Source organism: Diabrotica virgifera, chromosome 7 (genome assembly GCF_917563875.1).
Source record: "Diabrotica virgifera virgifera chromosome 7, PGI_DIABVI_V3a".
NCBI classification, from domain to species: Eukaryota; Metazoa; Arthropoda; class Insecta; order Coleoptera; family Chrysomelidae; genus Diabrotica; species Diabrotica virgifera.
Window position 1 is genome coordinate 225,822,013 of NC_065449.1, and position 25,596 is coordinate 225,847,608.

Consider the following 25,596-nt stretch of genomic DNA (forward strand, 5'->3'; position numbering starts at 1 on the left):
TATCTTGTAATCCACGATAGCACTTTAAGTCGTTATCCAGGGCCTTAGACCCATCTCTTACGTTCTGTTGGTTAATATTACAGAAAGTGGCTGAGGTCATAATTATCCTTATACCTGGAAAACAACCAAATACATCTGCTCACTGTAGATGCCGATTTCATTACTACCTGTGTAATTTAGAAGCTGACGAGAAGCTATTGCTGAAAATGCTGAAACCTCTTATAGGCGCTAAGGCTCTAATTCCATCACACCAGTTTGGGTCTCGAGAAAGTCATTTAACTATCGCTTAAGTCCATAGAACAACGGATGCAATAGAGGTCGCTGGAAAAAAGAAGATTTGCTACGCTGTCTTCCTCGACGTGGCGCACGTAGTTTCCGTGAAGATTTTGATAAAGTATGACACGAATGACTTAAATACAAATGAAGAGGAAAATTAACACTTTGCTCCCTTGTTATACAAATAACTATTTCACTTTTTAATTGTTTAAAAAAAACAAAACAAACCAAATACGTATTTATGGATTTGTCGTCAACTACCCCTCGTATACCCACCTTCTAGAACCTTCGAATATTTCTATCATATTTTTACGTGAAATCGATACTTTTCCACAGATATACCATTCTTCTATTATATATTGGCTTATATTGTATAATTTGACTGTAAAATACCATACATGCCTTTAAATACATCAACTACGTTTGTGGGATACATTATTCTCACATTACTATTCAAGCAATAATATATTCGTGGTTATTGTAACTTTGATAATGAAAGCTCTCATTTTACAACATAATTTGAGAATAATATCTGTAACATCGGAATATATTATTATTGTGATCTACGATAGCACTTTAAGTCGTTATCCAGTGTCTTAAGCCCATCTCTTATGTTCTGTTTATTAATATTGTATAGAGAGTTTCGAGAACTCTATGTCTAAGTTGTAAATCGAATATATCCGATCGGAGTGAACTCAAAGTCAGTGACTTAATTAGAGACACCTTTATTAGCTCCTTGTCGCTTATCTTATAAATGATTTATTTATTCGGCATTAGACGATACGGTTACGTTGGTTAATATAACGGGGTATTGGGAATGTGATCAGTCTTGCGAGGATTGTATGACATTTATTAGATTAATGTAGTTGTAGTTATTAGTCGAGATTGTTTCATCTGCAAGCCACGTATCGTCGCGAACATTTACAAAGAATGTAAATAAAGGCCATAGGATCACGTCAGTTTCAGTAGATATTAGACCAGTCTGTATTGAGATTAAGTAATAATTAAAAATCTTACAATGCAATATAAATAATCTATAATATAATACAAACCCTTATGAGTGACTCAAATATCGATAAGCTGAGTTAAACTTGAACTACCGCATTTAAATAATGACGTTGTTAAAGCACGGCTGTTTACTATCATTAAAAACATATAAATACAATGTTTGTATTGACTGTGACAAACAATACATTGGTCAAACCAATAGACCAGTTAATTACCAATAGACCATCGTATTACCGCTCATAAAAGTGATTGTAGACTATATCCAGATAGGTGCTCTTGAGCTACACATGTTGTAAATTAAAGCCTTACTAGTGACTTTGAGTCTGTAATGATTTTAGCAAATAAAAAGAATTATCACAAAAGAACTTTTCTTGAAATGGGATTAATTTATCAGAATTAACAGACAATTAATAAAAGAACGGATATTAAACAACTAACAGAGATCTATTTATTCCTTCTAGGCCTGGATCCCGCGTACCAAAAAAAACTTGATTAATAGCAAGCTGAAAATTTGTTAATAGCTTAACGGTGTCTAGCCGGGCAAACTTTAATGCATGGTCACACTGAAACAGGCAAAGTTTTAATTGTGGAACGTGATTTTAATTGTGAAACGTGTCATCCTGACAAGTTTATGATTGTGAAAACTGGAAGGTTGTTTTTAAGTTTATTCAATAGCAAACTTAATATAATATACGAAAAAGTGTTTGTCCGGCAAATATTATTAGTAAGTCCGACACGTAGAACATAAAATGACAGGAACTATATTGGTGGTAAATAGCAGTCTGTTTTTGGCATAAGAGTATAATAAAAGGGTAACAAATCAATTGGAAGTTCTGGCCGATAAAATACATTGGACTTTTTCGTAGCCTGACGCTCGAAATCTGTAACCTCTTCCACAATTAAAACTTCCCCTGTTCCAGTGTTCCCATACATCAAAGTCTGTCCGACTAGACACCGTTAAGCTATTAACCAATTTTTTGGTACGCGGGATCCAGACCTATTCTTGAAACTTGAAACAAAATCTTTAATATCAATAATGATTTTAGTCTAGATACTACCTCACAATAATCTAAATATCTATTTTCTGCCAAGTTGACAATATATTGACATAATTGTCTGTAAAACTTAACATTTCTCTGTTCTTACGTTTGAAATATTTTAATATTTAGTCGTTTTTAGCATACATTTTTATAGTTTTTATACGAGCGCGCTAATAACCTATAAATCTACATTCTACTTATCGTTTCCCACCTTTAGACGTATCGGACGAGTTTGGCATCTGCCACTGTGACACTGACAGCTTTGATTAACATACTCCTCTGATACGTCTAAAGGTTGGAAACAGTAAATATAATGTAAGTTTATACGCTTTTATCGCTAAGTCTCCCATCTCCACTAATCTCACAACATAATAAATATGTTTTCCATCTTTTGCGTTATTTTGCCGGTTATTAACGCGCTCATCACTGTATATTATTTAATTTAACAATATTCATTGTGCAATGCTTGTGATCTATGTACGCTACTTATGCACTGTATATTTGACATCTATATGACGACAATCTCAACCTAGTGAGTTGTTTTCAATTCCTACTTTCACCATTTTATCTTTAATATTTTTTAGCGTCCCTGATGGTGTTAGCGACTGCTGACGAAAAATAGGATATTCCGTAGAAAGAGTACACCTTGTCTTTATTGAGCAGTCTACCCAATAATTTTAGAAATTTGTTAATTATCTAAGTCAGCCGTTCACAATCTGTGGAAAATGTACCACTGGTGGTACATATTATTATTTGTGGTGGTACGCAAAACGCTAAAACACAGCCAAAATCAGCACCACTATTATTAGACTAGTAAGGATCTGTTTTTAGGTGGATGTGAGAGGTGGCATTCAGATTTTTGCGGATAAAGTTGGGTGATAACTTCGTTAATAATAATTGATTTATGCTCCTTCTCAAATATGCCTGGAACATTAATAAAAAAAATAAAATATTTAAAAATTACAAAAAATTTGGTTTTTTGTTCTACTTTTTTTGCTTATAACTTAAAAATTATTCATTTTAGAACAAAGTCCTGTGAGAATAAAACAAAGATAATTAAATTTTCTATCAGATGCGATTAGTTAAAAATGTCTTAATTTATCACCCTTGCTTAAAAATAGCAATAAATATAAAATAAGTGGGCAAAACAAGCCTGTTTTTATTCAATGATTTTCCATCACTTAGGTTACACTTGGAACCTTCCTAATTTCCTTAGAAAATTTTTGTAATATGCTAAAATCGTACACAAAATTTCATTAAAATTGACTTACTAGATTTTGCATAATAATTTTGCAATCTAGACTTTTTTTAAAAAATTAAAATTTTTTAAAATCTTGCACAACAAAAACTAGCACATACAAAAATTTGTCAATTTTTTTACATATAAGGAAGTACTCCATCTATCTTATGCACTTTACAGAATTAAAATCGGATTATTTAAGCAGCCTCAGCAATGTTTAAAGTTATAAACAATTTTTTGGCTTATAAACAAATTAGTGCTGTGGCCAGGAAGGGGTGCTGCGGGCTTCTTTATTTAGATGGACTTACCCAAGCTTTTTATGAAATTTGACCCGTAGAACACGAATTTTTTGGGTAACAGTTTATCCGGATATCGATAAGATTGTTATAAACAAAGAACTTGAGGAATTACATAAAATCGATTTTTCGCAAAATAAAACATTTTTTTTATTTCTTGGGTAATTCTAAGCAAAAAATGTACTTACAAGTTTTTTCGTATGATGCATAGTTTTCGAGATAAACGCGGTGGAACTTTCAAAAAATCGAGAAATTGCAATTTTTGAACGCGAATAACGTTTGATTAAAAAATAAAATACCAATTCTGCTGACAGCATTTGAAAGTTTGAGTCAAATTATACCGGTTTTAATTATTTGCATTGCTAGAAATTAATTTTTTTTATTATTAAACAAAGCTATTTGTTTATAAGCCAAAAAATTGTTTATAAATTTAAAACATTGCTGGGGCCCCTAAAATAATCCGATTTTAATTCTGTAAAGTGTATTAGGTAGGTAGAGCACCTCTTTATATGTAAAAAATTAGCCAACTTCTAAATGGTCTACTTTTTGTTCAGAAAGATTTATAAAAATTTGAACTTTTTTAAAAACATTTAGATTGCAAATTTATTATGCAAAATTTATTAGGTCCATTTTAATGAAATTTGGTACACGATTTAAGTATGTTACAAAGAATTTCCTAAGCGAATTACTAAGGTTTTAAGTGCCACCAATGTGGTTAAAATATATTGAATAGCAACAGACTTATTTTGCCCCCTTATTTTGTATTTATTGCTATATTGCAGAAAAGGTAATACCTTAAGACATTTTTTACCAGTCGTATATCATACAAAATTCAATTATCTTTATTTTATTTCTCTACAACTTTGTTCCAAAACGAATCGTTTTAAAGTTATAAGCCAGGGGTGGCCAAGCTCCTTGATAGTCAGAGCTATTTTCCAAAATTTGAAATTTTTCGCGAGCCGCAATTAAACAATTATTTAAAAAAGAATGTGTGTGTACTTTGTACGCACGTAAGAAGTTATACTTCTATTATATGATTTAAACGAAATTAATATACTTTTTATTTATATTTTGTTTAAACATTAAACTAATTTATACTTACTACTTCTCAAAAATTTTTATTAGAACAGTGCCAAAAATTAAAATAATAAAAGAATAAAACACACACAAACACATTAAACAAGCCACAAATGATGTCTGAACATTAATTGTCGAAAAATTTTTTAACTAAATGCGTATTTTCTGAAAATACAATTATATAATAAATATACTTACAATCATAAAATGTATTAAAAAAAACAAAAAAGAAAGTTTCTATTGGGACTCGAACCAGTGCTGATAAGAGCGGTTTGTATTGGAATTCATTCGCCTTCTCCGCTTAGCCACGGACACTATGTGTCATTATTTACGAAGATCGACTAACTAAACGGATTAAACTTGTGATATTTTGATATTTTGAAAATTGATCAAATTATTTTAATTTTGAATTGAAATGATTTAGAATTGAAAAAATACAACAAAACATAGAGTAAAAAAACAATATATTAGGTGAATATTGATAGAAATTTTGATGGTAATCAAATTATATAAATAAAAGTATTACATACTATGTATTTTGGCAGATCAAATAGGTAGGTTTATACCCATGATACATTAACAATTATTACGTACCTGTTGCTTTTAAAAACTATTTAAAAGTCACTACAATATTATAAACTTTTTTGTTTCTGTCCTCACAACAATAAAACTAATATATTATACATTTGTTTACCTTTACCTTTACCTCCAAACCACAGCTGCCATATCGGATAATTTTTGACATGTCATTTGAGCATCCAATCAGAACAAAGTTATAATGCGCATGCTCCGGGCTGATAGGTTTTAACATATAAAAAAATCACTCTCTATCGCCGGTAAAGAAGTATAACTTCAAAAAGTTTAAAAAAGGCATGTAATTTTTCCTGTCACCGTTTGAATTTCTCGAATTTAAAGCGAAATAAAATGGCTTAGATCGTTGTTTCAATTATGCGAATAATTCTACAAGCAGCTTTTACAAATTCAGGATACTTCAATTCTTCATTATCCTTCCAACTTTTTCCGGGACGGCCTACTACTTACTGATCTTCTACCGTCTCTCAAAAAACACTGTCTTTAATACTCTGTCTTCGTCTGATCTTACCACATGACTTGCTCATCTTATCTTAGCTTTTATATGTCTGACAATGTTTTCAGTACCATACACAGTCACCAATTTAGCTTTGCGGCGCATTCTCCACTCTCCTGTCAATCCATCTCTTTGACTGTCAAATATTATTCTGAAAACTTTCCTTTCAAATACCAGCATCTTATTTATTTCCCGCTGATGTAGAATCCATGTTTCACTTCCATATGTAACAATTGGGTGAATAATTGGCATGTACAGTCTTAATTTAGATTGTCTTTTTAGAAGCTTAGATCTTAATAATGATGATAAGGAGTATAATGCTCTATTCCGCACAGATAGCCCTGCTGAGACCTCTTTTTATATGTGGTTGTCATCTGCGATTACCGCCCCTATATATTTAAACTCTTTTACTACTTCGAAGTTATAGTCATTAATAGTTATGTTCTGCCTAACTCTCGGTCTTTGAATTTTGGTTACTAGCACGATCTGCCTAACTCTTGGTCTTGGATTTTTGGTTACTATTTTTTATAGCATATATTTCGTCTTCTCTTTATTTATTCGAAGGCCCAGACTACCTGTTTCTTCCTCGTGCTGTGAAAACACGTCTCCCACGTCTCTTGTAAAATGAGCGACTGCACCTAGATCATCAGCAAAGGCCAACAATAGTTTTGAACCCTCGATTCGCAAATCCCCCTGTCAGCACAGATGATATTTTACTTATTACATATTCTAAGGCCAAATTGAATAGCAGCAGTAATAAGGGGCATCCTTGTGTGATGTTCAGATAAGTCCTGATGTTACATTTAGTCTTTTATATTTGTTGTCAGTAATTTAAGACATTTTGAAACACAAAAATTAAAAGTACATAATTCAGGTACATTTATTGAGAGCCACAAATAATTCTTCAAAGAGCCACATGCGGCTCGCGAGCCACAGTTTGGCCGCCCCTGTTATAAGCAAAGAAAGCAGAAACCAAATTTTTAAATATTTTAATTTTTTATTAATGTTCCGGGCATATTTGAGAAGAAGCATAAGTCAATTATTATTACTGAAGGTGTCACCTAACTTTATCTGCAAAAATTCGAATGCCACCTTTCACATCCAAAAATAGACGTTTTTTTCGCAAATCCATACTGGTCTATATAGTTAACTAGATTATCTAGCTAGATGTATTTCAGTTAGGTTGTAAAAAAAGTATTATGTGGTACTATGTAAATAGTGCAACATGTGAAGGATCCAGGAGTGTATTACCTCAATGTACCCGTGTGTCCAGTAGCGTGGCGTTTACTGTATAAAATAGTAATAAAAAGTATATAATTACGAATAAATCAGTAATAAGAATTATTCTTATCAATAAGATGTCTATGTATATCCCAAAATTTCTGATTCACACATTATTTCATCTTCCCGTACTTTTAATAGTGATGGTATGTAATAATGGCATGGTCATTTGCAGAGAAATTATTCTATATAGTATATTACAAAGATGTTAAATAGCGTTTGAGTATAGAGAATATGCAAGCGCATTATTGGCCTATATTTCGCCTCAAATAGTTAGTTACATTCCAGTGAAGTAAATATTAACTCCAATATTTATGTCAAAAGATGCCATACTATATGGTGGCCTAACATTCAATGTTAAAATTACTCTGCATAGTTAGAAATCGAATTCATGATATTATTTATTATTTATATAGTATGATGCAAAAGCATGGAACAAATTCATTATTTCAGAAACAGACAACTTTTTAAAAAATTTTAACGCAATTTTAATTTTTGAATGGCCATTCATTCCTTATAAACTCTACCTATCATTGGATATCCGATACCACTTTGTAAAAACATTCATTTATTCCATATTTATATCATCATTCCCTTTGCCTTATCCCTATACGGGGTCCGCTTCCCTGATTGCATTTCTCCATACAATTATATCTTGGGTAATATCAATATTAATCCCCTTTACCAACATGTCCTGCCGAATCGTCTCCCCGCACGTCATCTTTGGTCTTCCTCTCCTACTCCTTCCAGAAATATGCACTTCAGCAATTCTTCTTATTGGCTGATTAGCGTCTCGACGTTGAACATGACCAAACCATTTCAACCAACGCTCTCCCATTTTGGCATCAATTGGTGCCACACCTAGACTTCCCCTAATATACTCATTTCTAATTTTATCCTTCTTTGTCACTCCACTCATCCATCTAAGCATTCTCATTTCCGCCACTTGCATTCGTTGTTTCTCTTCCTTTTTCACTGCCCAGCATTCAGTTCCGTACATCATAGCCGGTCTTATGGCTGTTTTATAGAATTTTCCCTTCAACTTCATTGTAATTTTCCTGTCGCACAGCACACCACTCGCTTCCTTGCACTTTATCCATCCAGTCCTAATTCTACTGCATGCATCTCCATCTATTTCTCCATTACTCTCTAATACCGATCCCAGGTACTTAAAACTATTGCTTTTTACAATCAGTTCACCATCCAAAGATACCATTTTATTTGTAGTAACTCCATCTTTAAATGAACACTGCAAATACTCTGTCTTTGTCCTACTAAGTTTTAAACGTTTTTACTCCAGAGTTTCCCTCCACTCTTTCAGTTTTTGTTCTTAGTCTCTTTCACTATTTCCTACTAACACGACATCATCAGCATACATTAAGCACCATGGAATGGTATCCTGTAGTTTCGCTGTTAGCTGGTCCAAAACTAATGAGAATAAATAAGGACCAAGCACCGAACATTGGTGCAATCCTACTTTCACATGAAATTTATTAGTCTCTCCCACCCTTGTCCTAACACTAGTCGTTACTCCCTCATATATATCCCTTACAATCTTTACATATTCACCAGGGGCTCCTTTCTTATTGAATGCCAACCACAGAATCTCTCGAGGAACTGTATCATATTTATGCTTTCTCAAGATCAATGAATATCATATGAGCGTTTGTTTCTTTACTCCTGTATTTTTCCATCAACTGCCTTATAATGAAAATTGCATCGGTTGTTGATCTGCCCTGCATAAAGCCAAACTGATTCTCGGATATTTCGGTATCTCTTCATGTATCCGTCTATGAATTGCTCTTTCCCGTATTTTCATGGTGTGGCTAAGCAGTTTTAGAGCCCTGCAGTTTGTACATTGTTGTATATCTCCCTTGATTTTGTAGACAGGTACTAATATACTGCTTCTCCATTCGTCTGGCATTTGTCCAACTTCCATAATGCTATTAAATAGACCTGCTAGCCACCTTGTTCCTGTCTCTCCCAATGCTCTCCATACTTCCCCAGGAATATCATCTGGTCCTACCGCTTTTCCGTTCTTTATTTTTTGAAGCGCTTGAGCCACTTCTTCGTTTGTTATTTTGGTGACCATTGCTGCTACTGTCTCCGTTGACTCTACAGGCTGTCTGTCAAATTCTTCATTTAATAAGCTGTCAAAGTACTTTCTCCATCTCTTTTTTTCTCCATTTATTATATACTTCTATAAGGAGTGCAAACATGGACTCTCGGAATTGAGGGCTTCTCGGATAGAAGCCTTTGAGATGTGGGTTTTTTGAAGGATGCTGAAGACCTCTTGGACAGAGCACGTGCCCACCAACGAGGTGCTGAGAATAATGTGGACTGAGCGAGAACTCAGTGAACTAAATAGTGTAAAAAACAGAAAAACGAGTTAGCTAGGACATATTTACAGAGGAGAAAGATACAACTTTCTACGACTCATAATGGAAGGGAAAGTGGAAGAAAGAAGAGATCCAGGAAGAATAAAATGCTCCTGCCTGAAGAACGTAAGAGACTGACTAAACAGGCCTGGATACACATTTTATACTAAGAACCGCTCAAGATAGAAAGCAATTTGCTATAGTTATAGCCAACCTTTATTAATGCAGAAGGCGCCTTAAGAAGAAAAATGGTCATCAAGAGCTATATGTTGGACATTACGTCATCGCTGATTTTTTTTAAATAAAGACCGAAGTTACGGGACACCTCATTTGAGATCTCTCTTAATCGCGTTTGCAACGATGCAATATTATTTGAATATTTATTTCTACAACGTTAACCAAAACTGTTGGTTTACTATTGCAATTAACTTATAATACTGGCTAATTGGCTCTGTCAAAGCCATTAATAAAAAAAAAACTTATAATAAATGTTTAGTAATATACAATAAAATTATAAGAAATATTGAAATTGAGCACTTTCAGCAATGAAGTAATGAGGAGGACGAGCAGTAAATTATTTCGTAACGTTATGTGCTTTTGTGAATCATTATTTTTTTTGTGAATAAGTACATAATTAGGGAACGTAAGGGCAATAATAGGACAAGGAGTATTGGAGAGGACCGTCGTCATCGGTTGACCACTGAAGGCACATCAGGGGATTTTCCCAGCTCTAGTCAGATTAACGCAAAAAATCAAAATACAACAAGTAATGCTGAAATAAAAAGTGGCCACGATGGCGACATAGAGATTGAATGTACGGAAGAAACTAGAAAACAGGATAAAACAAACAAAAAGGTGAATAAGTACAACACGAAAAAGAAAAATAAGAAAAGTGTCAAAATTTTAATTGGAACTTGGGATATAAGAACATTAGGAGAAATAGGAGAACTACAAAACCTTATTAAACAAATAAAAATCTACAAAATAGATATTTTAGCGATGCAGGAAATGAGATGGAAGAACGAAGATATCTGGGAATATGGAAAATATCTAATATGTCATGGTAATTCAAGAGGTGGACAAGGTAGGATGGGCTTCATAATAAGTGAAAGATACAAGCATGCGGTAAAAAGCTTTACTAATAGCTATTCTGAAAATGAAAGGCAAGTTTTTTGATATTAATTTCATTAATGTGCACGCACCTACAGAGGACAAAGAAGCAGAAGAAAAAGAAAATTTTTATGCCAGATTAGACCAAGAGGTGTCAAATATATACAATTATAGCGTTAAAATATTTTTAGGAGATTTAAACGCAAAAATAGTAAGAGAGGAATTATACCAGGTACCAATAGGTGCGTATAGCCTGCACGAAATAAGTAATGGCAACGGGCAAAGAATCATAGATTTTGCAACAGACAAAAAAATGGTGATAAACAGTAAAAAATTTCCACATAAAAATATCCACAAAAAAACATGGGTTTCTCCCGATATGAAAACAAGAAACCAGATCGGCCACGTCTTAATAGAAGCAAGACATGCTTCAGACATTTCAGATGTGAGAAGTCATAGAGGAGCAAACAGCAGCTCCGATCACCACCTTGTGCTAATTAAATATAAACAAAAAATTACCGCCAAAGAAACAGAGAAAGGTGAAAAGAAGATCAAATACGCTTCAGACATATTGTCCTCTAATGAGGAAAAGAGAGCAAGATATGAAACGAAAATAGAAAACATAATTGAACAATATAAGCAAGTAAATGAAAATCAGGTCAGAAATATCGAAGATAAATGGAGGGTCTTAAAAGAAGCAGTGATAACAGCTGTAAAAGAAGTAGTGGGGGAAAGCAAAGAACCTAGCCAAAAAAGATGGTATGACAAAGACTGTCAGAGACTAATGGAACAAAAAAACCAAGCTAGGCTTAAAATGCTGAATAACAGTACGAAAAAACCATAGAGGAATATACTAGAAGAAGGCGACAATTAAAAAAACATTTAACATTTAAAAAGAGGAAACACAATAAAGATAAGATTGAAAGGCTAGAAGAACATGAACAAAAACATGAAATAAAACTATTTTATACGGAAACAAATCTTGAAAAAAAAGGTTTCCAGCCTAGAAAAAAATTATGCAAAGACAGAAATGGGGACTTAATAGCAGACGAAAAAGGAGTGTTAAAACGGTGGAGAGAACATTTTAATGAACTGTTGAATAAACAAAATCAACGTTACGAAATAGAAGAGCTAAGATTAGTAGGAGAGGCTGAAGTAGACCAATATGCTCCAACAGAAGCAGAAATAAAAGAGGTAATAAAAAAAATGAAAAATAACAAGGCCACAGGATGCGATACAATAACTGTAGAAATGTTAAAATATGGAGGACATAGAATACAGAGTGAAATATCAAAGTTAATACTAGAAATATGGACCACAGAAATAATACCGGAACAATGGAAAATTGCAGTGATATGCCCTGTACATAAGAAGGGAGATAAGTTAAATTGTAATAATCAACGGGGAATATCACTACTAAACGTTGGATACAAAATATTTAGCAAAATATTGGAAGGAAGACAAAATAATATAATGGAACAAACAACAGGGGATTACCAAGGAGGTTTCAGGAAAGGCAGGTCAACTATAGACCAAATATTTACAGTAAGGCAAACGCTGGAAAAATTCAGTATCTATTAATCCAAATCCAGTATCCAAAATCAGTATCTATTAATTCAAAAGTAAAAATATACACAACAGTAATGAGACCTGTAGTAATGTATGCATCAGAAACATGGACCTTGACTAGTGAACAAGAGGAACAACTTCTTAGATGGGAAAGAAAAATCTTAAGGAAAATATATGGACCTATACAGGAGAATGGAGAATGGCGTATAAGAATGAAACACGAAATAAATAGAGTGTTTAACAGACCGACTATAATAAAAGAAATACGAAGTAAACGACTGAGTTGGTTAGGACACGTAGAAAGGATGGATGATAAGAGAAATACAAAAAAAGTACTTAAAAAAGAATTAAATGGGAAGAGACCGAGAGGTAGGCCTAGGAAAAGATGTATTGATGGTATTAACCAGGATCTGAAAGACCTAGGAATACGAGAATGGGAAAAACAAGCAAAGGAAAGAAGTACATGGGCAGCTATAGTCAAACAAGCAAAACACACATAACGCCGAAAAGACCTTTTAAAAAAAAAGAAACAAGAAAGTAATATTTTAGATAAATATCGTTTAGAACTTTTGAGGAGTTATGCGTGTGGCTGGCCTCCACACCATGTAAAACTTTAGAGCCTAGAAACCCCAACGGGCGACCATGGCCCTCCATGGGCTGTCAGCGGTCACCGATGATGATGAAGTACATAATTTTGGTAAACCCTGTAAAAATAAATATTCGAATAATACATCGTTGAAAAAGTGATTAGGAGATCTTCCTTACGAGATATCACTTGCCATAAAGTCCCTTTTAAAATTTTTGTTTACAGTGGCTCTATAAGGTTATCTATGACTATTACGTCACCTGTTATGACTGGTTGAGGAGCCTACGTCTCAAAATTTCACTTCTTCTTTTGGTGCCTATTTGTTTCGAATATTGGCTATAATTATTTTATTAACCGATGCTTTAAATAGATTAGTTGTTGTTGTGGAGAACCATTTCCTCAGGTTCTTTAACCATGATAAACTTCTTCTGACAATTCCTCGCTTTCCGAATACTTTGCCTTGAAGTATTATCTTGAATAATCTGTATTTAGTGCCGTTTCTCATTATGTGTCCGAGACACTGTAACTTTCTCCTTGCAATCCTATACACCACTTCTCTTTCTTTCCCCATTTTTCGTAGTACGGTCTCGTTAGTTACCTTGTCCGTCCACGATATCCTTAGAATTCGCCTGTATAGTCACATCTCGAAGGGTTCAAGGTTTTTCTCCATCGCTTCAGTGAGTGTCCAGGATTCAACTCCGTAGTATAATATTGAGAAGACATAACATCGTAGTAGCCTTACTTTTATCTCCAGATTAAAGTTGTGGCTTTTAAAGAGTTTGGCCATGTTGTTAAATGCAATCCTAGCCTTCTCTATTCTACATTTTACTGTTGTTACATTGTTACATTGTTTATTTACTGTTGTTCCAAAATAATTATACTGTTTGACTCGGTCCACCTGTGGTCTTGATAAGCAGTTGGACATCTTTAATTGTATTGTTGCTGATGACCAAAATTTCACTAGTATTAGTATAACCGTTCAAAAGATACGAGGGCGGAGCGGACTTTTGGCTAGCACTGTATTAAGGAAAATATATACAAATAATAGTTATTTATGTACCAAGTCAGTAAAGTGACCGTGGTTATGAGCCGAGTGAGCCTAGCGAGCGAGGCGAATAACAGACGAGTTCGATAAAGAGTCTTTACTGACGTGGTGCATACAAAATTTTATCGCCAATCATAAAAAACATTAACACTTACTTAATTACATCCTAATGAAAAAAGAGTGTGTGTACTTGGTACGCACGTAAGACGTTATACTTCTATTATTATGATTTGAACGAAATAAAATTTTAAACAGTTAATCGTATTTTTATTTAAATATTAAACCAATTTTAACACTTAAAATAAAATACCAAAAATTAAAAATACCGTTAATAGTTACGTTATGTTTATGAAGTGTAGCCTCCCGCAGAGCAGTTGCTTTTCCCTTGATGAATAGTAGAAAATCTAAATAAATATATTTGATAATAAATTATCATTAATATCTGTCACCGTCCTATATACATATAATCGAATTAACAAAAACACCATTTCATAATATACAGTTTGTATTTGCATTAATACAAATCTTAAAATATTTAAGAATCTTATTAATTTTAGACGAAATAAAAATTCCGTATGACAGTAACGACGATGACAGTGACAGAAAGCTTTTGCATGATGGCCGATTTCGATGTTTAATCGATAGTTGTTATCAATATTGAATAAGTACCTAATTACTAAATCTGTAAAGTGTTGATTTATGTTTTATGAATATAATTGCAAAATACTACAGAAGTTCACTTTCTGACATAAATTTAATTAATAATAAACGTAAATTTTGTACAAAATTTTTAATAATTAAAGTAAATAAATTTTAAGTTCACTCAAATAAATATTCGATCACTGCCATCGACCACTTACATTCAATCTCAGTTTATTTTGATTAATCGCGGCAGGTAAAGTAAAATTATTTTTTCGGTACAATAAAGTGTTACTTTACTGCCGCAAATGGCGTCAAATGAGTACAATAATGAATGACTTTAGTGACGGTTGGCGATAAAATATATTTTAAATATATTATACAACTTTTCTTCGGCTTCAGTTTAGAAGTTATTTAAATATATCTGATCAAACAAGTTTTAAAAAAATGTTTCGGATCCACATGTTTCGGACATTTTGGAAAGATAAGTGTCCGCCCAAAACTTAGTTTTATATAAAACAATAAGATACTTCTGTTTCAGTAAATTTTGATCTCAATTTCGGTAGATAATCGAAATATCATTGTCCCTTAGGCCGTTTTGTGCGAAAAGAAAATTGAACTTTTATTTTCCCCCTGGAGAGCTAAACTTTTGTGGGGTCTTTCCGTGTGGTTTCTCAAACAATATCAGCTCAATTTTGCAGAAGACGTCGATACTATTTACGTTAATAAATACATATGCGGAGTAGGTATTTGAAATATTATTCTGAAGCTATTTTCTTGTGTCGTCTGAAAAAAATTTATTTTTTTCAATAAAATATAAAGGAAAAGATTCCTCTCACTGGCTGTATACCATAATATAAAACTTCACTTGTAGGTAGATGGCATATAAATTTATTAAAATTTTTTTCTAAAAAGATCCAAGTTGGATTAAAGTGGGTACATCACTAGTACAAAAAACACAAACGTTTTCGAACTAATCAGTCCATCATCAGGTTGAAACCTAAAATAAGCAAACCACTGTATAAAAAGGCAAAGTTGAAATTTTGACTGTTAGAAAGTTAGGAAAAATTAAAACATGTGGTTACTTACCTCAGATCCAAAGTAGTTGGAACTATGTAGGTAGTTCATTCTGGTACATTCTCAAGCTGGTACATTCTCAAATTGGTGTATTCAACTTGAAATAACAGAGAAACGGTAGATTTTAGGTGTGTAATGCTACTAATACCTTTTGTAGTGCTTGAAAAGACCTTTAAAATGAGCTATATTAAAGGTCCATTTCATTAAAACTAAGCGAGATATGCTTTAAACAAAATTGATACCTAATGTATTTTAAGAAAAAATGAGGACTAATTTTAATCCCCATCCACCAAAATGTAAATGCATCGTTTTCCTTCCACAATACCTTTTATTATAGTGTTTTTTCTATGTTCAAAAAGTTAGACGCGTTTAAAATGAATGGTTTTTGAAAAAAAAAATTAAATTATAGAGAGCATTTCTAATTTTCTTAAAATCTTTCTCTTTCTCCATGAAACTTGAAAATGATAAGAGATACAGTAATGAAAAATAAAAACAAAATTTTTATCTGAAAAAGCCCTACATTTTTGCGTGGTATCGTTTTTTCGTATCTCTCATTTTTTCGAGTTACATGGAGAAATAGTAAGATTTTTAAGAAAATTTAAAAATGCGCTCTATAATTTGATTTTGTTTTTTTTTTTTTTTCAAAAACCATTCATTTTAATCCAGTCCAACTTTTTGAACATAGAAATAACACTATAATAAAAAGTATTGTAAAAGGAAAACAATGTATTTAAATTCTGATGGATTAGGGGTTAAATATACTTCTCATTTTTTCCTAAAATACATCAGTCATCAACTTTTTTGCAAAATATCTCGCTTAGTTTGATTGTAATGGACATTTAGTATTGCTCATTTTTAAAGGTCTTTTCAAGCACTACAAAAGATATTAGTATCATTATACACCTAAAATCGACAGTTTCTCTGCTATTTCAAGTTGAATACACCGATTTGAGCATGCAGCAAACAAACTCTTCTTACCTACCATATCCCTCTTTGTATTTTAACTAGAAGATTTATGAAGGAACGAATCTCTTTGTTTTTTTTTTATAACCTACAGAAATATTTTATATATTTTTTTTTCTTAGATGTATAGTTTTTATGGTATTCCCAAAAATCCGTCCGAAAAGGTGTCATTTTTCAATGAAAATTGCCAATTTTCAACCACGAATAACTCAAAAAGTATTGAGTTTTCAAAAAATAATTATAGAACAGTTTTTGCTTAAAATTAGGTTCTATAGCTTTTCGTGGCTATTTTAACCAAAACATTTTTCACCCCCGAGAAAGATTGGGAACCACCCCCAAGATAAAAGCGCACCTCGGCATAGGGTACACTTTGTTTCTTGAGCTATTTCCTACTTTCTCTGAAAATATCAAGTAAGTCGATGTAGTAGGATGGAATTCGGAGCCAAATACCCTCATTGACTGCCCTAATTCAATATTCTATTGATATAATTCGAATTGAAACATTACGTTACCAATACACGGCCAACTAGTTATCCAAATAAAATTGTTGTCAGTATATTTTGGTTTCTTCCAAATTAGTGATATAATTAATAATTAGTCCTTAAGTGATATTTTATTTAAAAATATATAAAGTACATAAAAATAACGACTTACCAGTTGTAAAATCAGCACTCGTTCTTGAAGCTAAAAAAGATTAAAATTATTAAAATAGTTTGTTTAATGATAATATTAAAAATATATAATAAGTAGATTATACACTTAATAGATAGTAGGTACACTTCGCGTCAAAAAAACTGGTACAAGTCTTATGTATAACCGAAAATCGTGTTTTTCTAGTTGTGTAAATTGGTCTTGTCACATAAGTCATTCTTATTTCTAGGCAACGTTGCCACTTCAGATTACAGTACAGTGGAACCCCGATAAGTCGGCCCCCGATAACCCGGAACTCCGGCTAACCCGGACTGATTTTTATCAGACAAACATTTCAACAATAAAAATGTATTGCTGTTACAGAATCTCGTGAACCTAATTCATTCATTTGGTGACGTCAATATACGAACGAAACGATTGAATCCGACATTACTGAAAATATCAGGGTGCAGATGGGACACTGTCGCGCAATTCGCAGCAAATAAAATATAGTCGTATGTTTTTTGCTTCATTTTATTTCGGTTATACATACGCATTTTCAAGGTTCACGAGGTTTTGTAGCAACTCTATGTAATATAATATTTGAGAGATAATGGAACCGGATTGAACTACATATACCATAGTAAAAATGACTCATCATGGCACACCACATTCATTGTGGTGTTATCGAAAACAGGCACCTGTATTATCCTTTATTTATTTGAAACCTTCTTAGCATTGTTTAGAAAAGACTATTAAAATTCTTTTTTTAACAATGGTCTTAGTTATCATTGTTATTAAATAACATAACATCAGAGACGGTATTGTGTGTAGTAAAATCGTATTGTTCGCTTCGGTTTTGTAATCGTTCGTAAATTTATTCAGATTTTGTGTTTGCGTGTCTTTTGTCTATAAGGGCAACAAAACGTAAAAATGTTGTAGTGACAATGGAAAAGAAACTAGAAGCATTAAGTAGAATTGATAAAGGTGAATCTTGAAGCATTAAATTATGGTGTCGGTACATCTACAGTATCGGATTGGAAGAAAAATAGAACTAAAATTGAAGAATTTTTTTTCAAATTGATAACAAAAGACAGTTTGGACAATCGGTGCAAAGCTAATAAAGCTAAGAATGAGACATTTGACGACGCTTTGTATGTGTGGTTTTGTGTGGAATGCGAACGTGGTTTACCAGTGTCTGTGTGACAATTATAACGGAGTTTATCTGTAAGCATACCATATTTTATTAATTTTTACCATTTTCTCCGGCTAACCCGGATTTTCGATAACCCGGATCGGCCGCGGTCCCAATTAATCCGAGTTAACGGGGTTCCACTGTACATGTAACTTAGTTTGTTTTAGCAAGAAATTTCATTTTTTTTTTTTTAACTAAATATATTAAAAAAACCAATTAGTATTTGCCGGTCGGGGTATCCTCAAAAAGAAAACTTTTTTCAATTGACATCGCAACACACAAACCACAAGCCAGTTAAATATTTAATGAGATCCTCGCGCCGCTTCTCAGGCTGGCTAAATTGTGTATTTATGTAGGCATTCCAATTTAATGAGTCACCTTCTCACCACCGTGTGTTCCCCGGGAATTAATCACGGCAAATACAAGTCTAAACAAGTGTAATAATTAATAAAAATATTAGCCTAATAAAATAAAAAAAAAGGCAAAATGTAAATTCGTACAGGTTGAAACAAATTTTATATCAAAGTTTAGGTGTATACAAAAGATATTTTCAAAAAAGTATCCAAATCATACAAGGGGATCATTGTTTAAATAATTAAAAAGGGGTCATTTTTGCAAAAAAATTACTTTTTTAACTGCTGAGGTCATTCAATTACTAATCAAAGTCAATAGGATTATTTTCTGTAAAGTTGAAGGGCAAATCTTTCACATAAGACTTACTTAATTAAATTTGACCACCTCTTTATTTAAATAATTGTATATAAAACTTTAAAAACACATTTGCCAAAAATTATTTTTAGCGTTTTAAATAAACACTATAAAATATCTTTTTTTATAGAAAAAGTTGTACTATGTTACCAGTATTGAGGAAAAAAAATTGGTCAAAAAATATTTAATATTTTTTGAGATATTGAATTTGTTTATTAAATGTTACTATATTTTCAATTGCAAAAACGCGGTTGTTGCCAAAGAAATATTCACCTGAATAAGATCTCGTTATTTTGATTTATATCGATAATTTCGATAAATGCATTTATAAATTCAAATTTCAACGAAACTCCCCCCTAAAATGGCATTTGAAAATTATTCAAATTTGTTTATATTTTGTTTCTTTTAATAACGTCGCGGGGATTAAGTATTTTGAAATACCGTTTTGATAACTGGGTTCCTGGGAATTTTTTACTAATTAACAAAATTTTTTTGTCGTTTTTTCTTCATCTTTTTTTTCTTGGAGTTATATTACTACGGGCCCTTTTAGGGTTAAATTTCATTAAGAATATTGAATCTGTGAGTTGTAGATTCTAGACCTAAAAATATTAAGATTTAACTAAAATCTCTTAAATAAAATGTGGCTACTTACTGAGTTACTGAGATTTATTTAAAAATTTAAAAATTATTGTTACCAAGTACTTTAAAACTATTTGACGTATCCTTATCATACTTGGCAGAAAGTGTGGCTATAATACACCCTACTAAATTGTGATTAATAATCGTTTCTAGCTAGTGCCAGAGGCGTACGACAGGGGATAGTGAATGATTAACCGTTCCCAAATTCTACGCCACTGAGTGAATTACTATTTTAGCGAAATTTTTAGATTCCCCAATACTTTGTATGTAAATAACTTTATTGGTATCGATAGAGTCATTAGTTTGCGAGATATTGGAAGTTTAAAATGAATGAATTATTAATGAATCAAAATAACTATGTTTCATTTTAAACGTCCAATATCTCGAAAACTAATGACTTAATCGTTACCAGTAAAGAGTATATTATTTACACAAAAAGTATTGGAGAATCACAAAATTTCGCTAAAATAGTATTTCCCTCAGTGGCGTAGAATTTGGGAAGGGTTAACCATTAACTATTCCCTGTCGTACGCCTCTGGTAGTAGATTGAAACTTTTATTTATCACAATTTAGTAGACTGTAGAGTACTCACACTTTCTGCCAAGTATGATAAGGATATGTCAAATAGTTTGAAAGTACTTGGTAAAAATAATATTTAAATTTTTAAATAAAACACCCTGTAACTCAGTAAGTAGCCACATTTTATTAAAGTGATTTTAGACCAATCTTAATATTTTTAGGTCTAGAATCTATAACTTGAGATTCAACATTCTTAATGAAGCTTAACCCTAAAAGGGCCCGTAGTAGTATAACTTCAAGAAAAAAAAAGAAGAGGAAAAAAAGACAAAAAAATTTGTTAATTAGTGAAAAATTCCTAGGAACCCAATTATGGAAACGGCAGTTCAAAATATTTAATCCCTGCGACGTTATTAAAAAAAACAAGTTATAAACAAATTTGAATAATTTTCAAATGTCATTTTAGCGGGAATTTTAATTGAAATTTGAATGTATCTATACATTTGTCGAAAATATACATAAAAATAAAAATAACAAGGTTTAATACAGGTGAATATTTCTTTGGCAACAACCGCGCTTTTGCAATTGAAAATAGAGTAACATTTAATAAACAAATTCAATATCTCAAAAAATATTAAATATTTTTGGACCATTTTTTTTTCAATTTATACTGATAACATAGCGCAACTTCTCCAGTAAAATAATATATTTTATAGTGCTTATTTAAAACGCAAAAAAATATTTGTTTGCAAATTTGTTTTTAAAGTTTTATGTATAATTATTTAAATAAATGGGGGGTCAAATTTAATTTAGTAAGCCTTATGTGAAATATTTACCCTTCAACTTTGCAGAAAATAATTCTGTAGACCTTCATTAGTAATTGAATGACTTCAGCAGTTAAAAAAGTATTTTTTTGCAAAAGTGACCCTTTTTTAAATTATTTAAACAATGATCCCCTTTTATGATTTGGATACTTTTTTGAAAATATCTTTTGTACCCACCTACACTTTGATATAAAATTTGTTTCAACCTGTACGAATTTACATTTTGATTTACATGTAGTGTAATTTTATTTTACTAGACTATATTGGATTCTCCACAGGTGCAGAGACTTTTACATTTGATATACACTTGTCCAAGAAATTGACGCACCACCCCCAATTTTTAAAAAAATCGGTAATTTTTTATGTTAACCTGTTGTAAGACTTAAGTGATTTTTTAATATGTTATAGCCTTACTCTTTAGCAGTATCGCTGTAATAATATTGTTCCTAGATAGGTAAATTGTCATTGTATCCCGGATGTACCAACTACCAATAAAGCTGTGTTTTTTCTCAAAGTTCACATTACACTGTGGAATATTGTAGCATTTATAAAATACTGAAATTAAAACCCAACTACAGCCCCATGTTTCCTTAATATTCTGCTTTTTTAATTTATTCGCTTATGTTGGGTAATAAAAAGTTATAAAAAAAACAACTAGCCAGGTTTTTCATCAATACCATGGTTTTTTTAAATAAATATGGAAAACATTAAGGGGTAATTCTGCATAAAAAAATAATGACAGTTTGCTTCATAAACGTGTGTCCGCAAATACTTCGTTTCCGAGATAAGGGGTGTTAAAATTTTTCTTATAAACTGACGATTTATTTGTTGCTCTTATAGCCTTATTATAAAACAATATCGCTGTAATAATATTGTTGCTAGGCAGATAAATTGCCATGAGTGTACCAATCAAACTGTGTTTTTTTTTCAAAGTTCACCACATCCTGTGGAATATTCTAGCATTTATAAAATACTCAAATTAAAACCCAACTATATTCTCAGGTTTTCTTAACATTCCGTTTTATTTATTCATTCATTTATGTTGGATAATGAAAAATTTAGGTACTTTAACAACCAGCCATGTTCTTCATCAATCCAGGGTGTTTTCAAATAAGTGCGACAAACTTTAAGGGATAATTATGCATGAAAAAATAATCCCTTTGCATTATAAACATAATATGTCCGCAAATGCTTCGTTTCCGATATACGAGATGTTGAATTTTTTCTTACAAAGTGACGATTTTATTTATTGCTCTAAAACCTGTTAAAATATCCAAATGAAATTTGGTAGGTTTTAAGAGATAGTTAGTGCGCATGAAGTAGTTTTCAATCCTAATAGCAATATTAATTATATTTAAAAATATTAAAATATTACTAAAAGATTTTTAAATTGAAAACTTATTGGCCCATTTCCTTGGTAACACCTTTATGTCCATGGCTTCTAAAATTTGCAAGCCATATGGATGCTGAAGCGAAGAAGACAAGAGGGAATTCAAAAACTTACAATTCACGACCCCGTCTGTTCAGCTGGTAAATTCAAACAGAAAATGGAACTGGTTACCCAAAGAAGTAACGACCAATATAAAAATAAAATAAAAATTCCATTTTTATTCAGTTGCAATGCGAAGGCAAAACAATCTTATTTTTCAATTAGAATACGGAGCGCAGTCCAGCCCTCTGCTACTCCATACTCCAATTGACCAACACCGAGAGTTTATCCCCCACACCGCAACTGACGTGAATGGACTAGGTGACTAGCGTCATCTGGCAATTGAAAGATGAAGTAGTTTTCAATCCTAATAGCAATATTAATAATATTTAAAAATATTAAAATATTACTAAAAGATTTTTAGATTAAAAACTTATTGGTCCATTTCCTTGGTAACACCTCAATGGCTTCTAAAATTTGCAAACAAGATGGATGTTGAAGCGAAGAAGACAAGAGGGAATTCAAAAACTTACAATTCACGACACCGTCTGTTCAGCTGGTAAATTCCAACAGAAAATGGACCTAGTTATTCAAAGAAGTTTATTTATTATTTATACATATGACCTGGCCTCTAGTGACTAATCCAGGTCGTTTTTTCCTGATGGGATTACAGATATTTTTTTTTATATTTTTACATTTTTTACTCAACTATTAAATCTATTTTTACAATTAACAATTTGCCATAATCTATTAATTACGTTTAACAAACAAATTTAAATAAACAATTTAAAATATTTTTGGTATTATCCTTCTTGGATAAACTTGGTAAGTTATAAAGACAGTCCCTCTATTTTCAGAAGAGAGTTGGTAGTTTTTTTTTTAATTTCATGAATTATGTATTGAATTATTATTTTTATTTATTTATTTTATATTGAATTATTATTATTATAATTGTAAATATCTATTTTTGAATTTATATTTTATTTTATTTATTTTAACTTTATCTTACTCAACTTCATCAGGGTTGGATTATTGGTTGTCTTCTTCTGTTATTATAGATTTCTTGTTGTTTTTTAGATATTATTTGTGTGAGATTGTTTAATATTTCAAAATATTTTTCATTTTGTAATATATCTCTTATTTCAATTCTTTCTAATCTTCTTCTCATTTCTCTATGTTCTTCATTTTCTGTAGTATTTTCACAATGTAACACTATATGTTCTAGTGTACCTAGTTCTCCACATTCACAGAAGTAACGACCAATATAAAAATAAAATAAGAATTCCATTTTTATTCAGTTGCAATGCGAAGCATCCATCTGGCTTGCAAATTTTAGAAGCCATGGAGGTGTTACCAAGGAAATGGACCAATAAGTTTTCAATTTAAAAATCTTTTAGTAATATTTTATTATTTTTAAATATTATTAGTATTGCTATTAGGATTGAAAACTACTTCATCTTTCAATTGCCAGATTGCGGTGTGTAACTAGGTCCATTTTCTGTTGGATTTTACCAGGTGAACAGACGGGGTCGTGAATTGTAAGTTTTTGAATTCCCTCTTGTCTTCTTCGCTTCAGCATCCATCTTCCTTGCAAATTTTAGAAGCCATTGAGGTGTTACCAAGGAAATCGTCCAATAAGTTTTTAATTTAAAAATCTTTTAGTAATATTTTAATATTTTTAAATATTATTAATGTTGCTATTAGGATTGAAAACTACTTCATCTTTCAATTGCCAGATGACGCTAGTCACCTAGTTAATTCACGTCAGTTGCGGTGTGGGGGATAAACTCTCGGTGTTCGTCAATTGGAGTACGGAGTAGCAGGCCTACGTCACAGAATAACTAACCATACAGAAGCGAAACTCATGCCCAAAACGGTAACATAATTTTTATGCTCATGCGTCACGTAACTGGTGCAACCTCACTTTTGCGACTGACAGTGACAGTTGTTTTTAGTTAAATATTATATTTATATATGTTTTATTTTATGTTTTATTTATATTTTATAGTTAACTTTTATATTGCATATTTAATTAAAAACTACTTGTCAAAAATATCACATCATTTGGAATGGTCTGTTCCTTAGAACAGGGGTCTCCAAACTACGGCCCGCAGACAGATTTTGTCCGGCCCGCGGAGACATACTTGAAAACTCCTTAATATTTTTTATAGCAAATAAAATGTTTGTGATAAGTTGGATAAAGAAACACAGAATGGTAATGAGTAAAGACATGTATAATTTATGCAGTAAATTTAACTTCAGCATATAATAACTAACAAATTATTGAAATGAATCCAACTAACATTTTATACATTGTAAGTAATGAACAACACATACCTTATAACAAACATGACATATGAAATGCTAATGAGATGTATGTAATTGAGATTTTCCACCGACAATAGTTTGTAGTTGTGGACTAATTTTACTTGTACCAATTATTAAAAGAGATTTAAGATGCTCGTCAGTTAATTTAGATCTGTATACATTTTTTGTGTACTTCATTTTGGACACAACCAGTAGTTGTGCCATGAATACTATACATATCAAGATGTTCTTCGTGCACTTCATAGCTTTTATCTACTCCTCTAATATAAATCAACACCTGAGCAGTATCTGACACATCCGTTGACTCATCCAAGGCCAAAGAAAACCACTCAACATGTCCATTTTTGTCGAACAGTTGAGAGGATATATTTTCAGCGATGTTTTGTACCCTTCGAGCCACAGTGTTTGCTGACATACTGACAGTTTTTAATAAATTTACCTTTTCAGGGCACATTTCTTCGACTACTGCAATTATGCATTCCTTGATCATTTCTCCATCGGTGAATGGTTTTCCACGTTTTGCAATTTCAAGAGCCACACGAAAGCTGGCACGAGTTGCCGCCTCTTGTTCAGTTTTGACTTTTGTAAATAAAGATTGCTGCGATTTCAATCCGCACTTCAAAGCTTAGAATTTTTCTGTCCGCACAATTCCTGT

General features: G+C 32.0%; 1 protein-coding gene across 2 annotated transcripts in view; it reads right to left on the minus strand.

The window, feature by feature from the left end:
• LOC114348778 (uncharacterized) overlaps positions 1 to 25,596 on the minus strand; it is an 882,222-nt gene that overhangs the window by 645,150 nt on the left and 211,476 nt on the right. For both annotated transcript variants that reach the window (XM_028299269.2, XM_050657193.1), the window contains exon 2: positions 17,327 to 17,356. The gene's annotated coding sequence lies outside the window, so the exon portion shown is untranslated. The remainder of the gene's footprint in view (positions 1 to 17,326; positions 17,357 to 25,596) is intronic.